This window comes from Oncorhynchus nerka, unplaced genomic scaffold, assembly GCF_034236695.1.
Source record: "Oncorhynchus nerka isolate Pitt River unplaced genomic scaffold, Oner_Uvic_2.0 unplaced_scaffold_4685, whole genome shotgun sequence".
In the NCBI taxonomy this organism is placed as follows: Eukaryota; Metazoa; Chordata; class Actinopteri; order Salmoniformes; family Salmonidae; genus Oncorhynchus; species Oncorhynchus nerka.
In genome coordinates, this window is record NW_027036618.1 from 2,501 (window position 1) to 6,798 (window position 4,298).

The 4,298-nt window shown below is 42.8% G+C and overlaps 1 long non-coding RNA gene across 1 annotated transcript in view; it reads left to right on the plus strand.

The window, feature by feature from the left end:
• The window catches only part of LOC135566499 (uncharacterized), a 1,548-nt gene extending 1,007 nt beyond the window's left edge, over positions 1 to 541 (plus strand). The window contains exon 3 of the long non-coding RNA XR_010462108.1: positions 384 to 541. This is a non-coding gene — a long non-coding RNA (uncharacterized LOC135566499). The remainder of the gene's footprint in view (positions 1 to 383) is intronic.
• The last annotated feature ends 3,757 nt before the right edge of the window (positions 542 to 4,298 follow it).

Genomic DNA, 4,298 nt, shown 5'->3' on the forward strand with positions numbered 1-4,298 from the left:
TTCTCTCCCTCCCTCTCCCCCTCTCTTTCTATCCCCCCCTCCCGCCCCCTTCTCTCTCCCCCTTCTCCTCTCTCCCCTCTCTCTCTCCCCTTCTCTCTCCCCCTTCTCTCTCTCCTCTCTCTCTCCCCTCTTCCCCCTCACTCTCTCTCCCCCTCTTTCTCTCCCTCCCTCTCCCCCTCTTTCTATCCCCCCCTCTCTCTCTCCCCCTCTCTCCCCCTCTCTTTCTCTCCTCCCTCTCCCCCCCCTCTCTCTCTCCCCCTTCCCCCTCTCCCCCCCTCTTTCTCCCCCTCCTCTTTCTCTCCCCTCTCTCCGCCCCTCTTTCTCCCCCTCCCTCCCCCTCTCTCCCCCTTCCCCCTCTCTCCCCCTCCCTTCTCTCTCTCCAGAGGGTGTTTGTCTGGGATCTGGATGAGACCATCATAGTGTTCCACTCTCTGCTGACAGGCTCCTACGCACAGAAATATGGCAAGGTGAGCCGCCCCGCCCACTACTACTCAACCCTACTCTATTCTATACCCTCTACCCTACTCAACCCTACTCTATTCTATACCCTCTACTCTACTCAACCCTACTCTATTCTATACCCTCTACCCTACTCAACCCTACTCTATTCTATACCCTCTACCCTACTCAACCCTACTCTATTATACCTTAACCTACTCTATTCTATACTCTCTACCCTACACAACCCTACTCTATTATACCTTAACCTACTCTATTCTATACCCTCTACCCTACACAACCCTACTCTATTATACCTTAACCTACTCTATTCTACTATATTCTATCCTACCCTACTCTATTCTACTATATTCTACTATATTCTATTCTATTCTATATTCTATTCCCCTCTACCCTACACAACCCTACTCTATTCTATACCCTCTACCCTACACAACCCTACTCTATTATACCTTAACCTACTCTATTCTACTATATTCTATCCTACCCTACTCTATTCTACTATATTCTACTATATTCTATTCTATTCTATTCTATATTCTATTCCCCTCTACCCTACTCAACCCTATCCTATTATACCCCCTACTCTACTCAAACCTACTCTATTCTATACCCTCTACTCTACTCAACCCTACTCTATTCTATACCCTCTACTCTACTCAACCCTACTCTATTCTATACCCTCTACTCTACTCAACCCTACTCTATTCTATACCCTCTACTCTACTCAAACCTACTCTATTCTATACCCTCTACTCTACGCAATCCTACTATTCTATACCTCTACTCTACTCCAACCCTACTCTATTCTATACCTCTACTCTACTCAACCCTACTCTATTCTATACCCTCTACTCTACTCAACCCTACTCTATTCTATACCCTCTACTCTACTCAACCCTACTCTATTCTATACCCTCTACTCTACTCAACCCTACTCTATTCTATACCCTCTACTCTACTCAACCCTACTCTATTCTATACCCTCCACTCTACTCAACCCTACTCTATTCTATACCCTCTACCATACTCAACCCTACTCTATTCTATACCCTCTACCCTACACAACCCTACTCTATTATACCTGAACCTACTCTATTCTACTATATTCTACTATATTCTATCCTACCCTACTCTATTCTACTATATTCTACTATATTCTACTATATTCTATTCTATTCTATATTCTATTCCCCTCTACCCTACTCAACCCTACCCTATTATACCCTACTCTACTCTATTCTACCCTGCCCTGCCCTACATTTCTCTACTCTACCCTACTCAACCCTATCCTATTATACCCTACTCTACTCTATTCTACCCTGCCCTGCCCTATATTTCTCTACTCTACCCTACTCTACCCAACTCTACCCTACTCAAGGTATACAAACGCATACACACACACAGACAATTATTAGCGTTTGTCATCAGATGCTGAATACTCCCCTCTCTCTCTCCCCCCTCTTTCTCTCCCCCCCTTACCTTAACCTACTCTATTCTACTATATTCTATCCTACCCTACTCAACCCTACTCTACTCTATTCCACCCTACCCTACATTTCTCTACTCTACCCAACTCTACTCTACCCTACTCTATTCTACAATACCCTACCCTACTCCATTCTACAATACCTTACCCTACTCTATTCTACCCTACTCTACCCTACTCTATTCTACCCTACCTTACCCTACCCTACTCTACTCTATTCTACCCTACTCTACCCTACTCTATTCTACAATACCTTACCCTACTCTATTCTACAATACCTTACCCTACTCTATTCTACAATACCTTACCCTACTCTATTCTACAATACCTTACCCTACTCTATTCTACAATACTTTACCCTACTCTATCATACAATACTTTACCCTACTCTATTCTACAATACCTTACCCTACTCTATTCTACAATACCTTACCCTACTCTATTCTACAATACCTTACCCTACTCTATTCTACAATACCTTACCCTACTCTACTCTACCCTACTCTATTTAACCCTTCTCTACCCTAGTCAACCCTACTCTATTCAACCCTACCTTACCCTACTCTACTCTATTCTACCCTACTCTACCCTACTCTATTCTACAATACCTTACCCTACTCTACTCTATACTACCCTACTCTACCCTACTCTATTCTACTATATTCTATACTACCCTACTCTATTCTACTATATTCTATCCTACCCTACTCTATTCTACTATATTCTATCCTACCCTACTCTATTCTACTATATTCTATCCTACCCTACCCTACTCTACCCTATTCTATTCTATTATATTCTATTCTACCCTACTCTATTCTACCCTACTCTATTCTACTATATTCTATCCTACCCTACTCTACCCTACCCTACTCTATTCTACCCTACTCTATTCGACCCTACTCTTTTCTACTCTATTCTACCCTACTCTATTCTACCCTACTCTATTCAACTCTATTCTACCCTACTCTATTCTACTCTATTCTACTCTATTCTACCCTACTCTATTCTACCCTACTCTATTCTACTCTACTCTACTCTATTCTACCCTACTCTATCGTACTCTATTCTGCCCTACTCTATTCTACCCTACTCAATTCTACCCTACATCATGCAGCCTCAGAATGTATTAGAAATCTAAACATAAAGCCCGACGTTTGCATCACAACTAAAGTTACATAAGTAACTCTAAATGAAGCTTATAGATGTGTCTTTGTTGACCTCTCAACACAGAATAGCAGCATGTGCTCAGTCTCTTTCCACCCTTTCTATTTGATTCAGCTCGTGTTCAATTAATCAATTAATCCATTTTATTCTTCAGACTATAAAATAATAAGATCAAATAATGCAACGGAATTATAAGCAAATCTCGTCTGCTAGATGAATACATTACTAAACCAAAAAAATAAAAACACAACATGCATCAATTTCAACGATTTTACATTTTACAGAAATTAATTCATTTTAATTAATCTGTGGATTACACATGACTGGGCAGGTCCGCATCCATGGGTGGGCCTGGGAGGGCATAGGCCCACCCACTTGAAAGTCAGGCCCACCTACTGGGGAGCCAGGCCCAGCCAATCAGAATAATTCTTGCCCCACAAAAGGGCTTTATTACAGGCAGAAATAATCCTCTGTTTCATCAGATGTCTGGGTGGCTGGTCTCATACGATCCCGCAGGTGAAGAAGCCGGATGTAGAGGTCCTGGGCTGGCGTGGTTACATGTGGTCTACGTTTGTGGGGCCGGTTGGACATACTGCCAAATTCTTGAGACATCTGTGGCATTGTGTTGTGTGACAAAACTGCACATTTTAGAGTGGTCTTTTATTGTCCCCTAGCACAAGGTGCACCTGTGTAATGATCATGCTTTTTGTGTGTATGGAACATTTCTGGGATGTTTTATTTCAGCTCTCTTCAACACTTTATGTGTTGTTTTATATTTTTGTTCGGTGTAGCCCACAGCCATACGGCATAGCCAGATCAGGGCCTAACATAAGGACAACTAAATGAACTAGTGTAGCCCACAGCCATACGGCATAGCCAGATCAGGGCCTAACATAAGGACAACTAAATGAACTAGTGTAGCCCACAGCCATACGGCATAGCCAGATCAGGGCCTAACATAAGGACAACTAAATGAACTAGTGTAGCCCACAGCCATACGGCATAGCCAGATCAGGGCCTAACATAAGGACAACTAAATGAACTAGTGTAGCCCACAGCCATACGGCATAGCCAGATCAGGGCCTAACATAAGGACAACTAAATGAACTAGTGTAGCCCACAGCCATACGGCATAGCCAGATCAGGGCCTAACATAAGGACAACTAAATGAACTAGTGTAGCC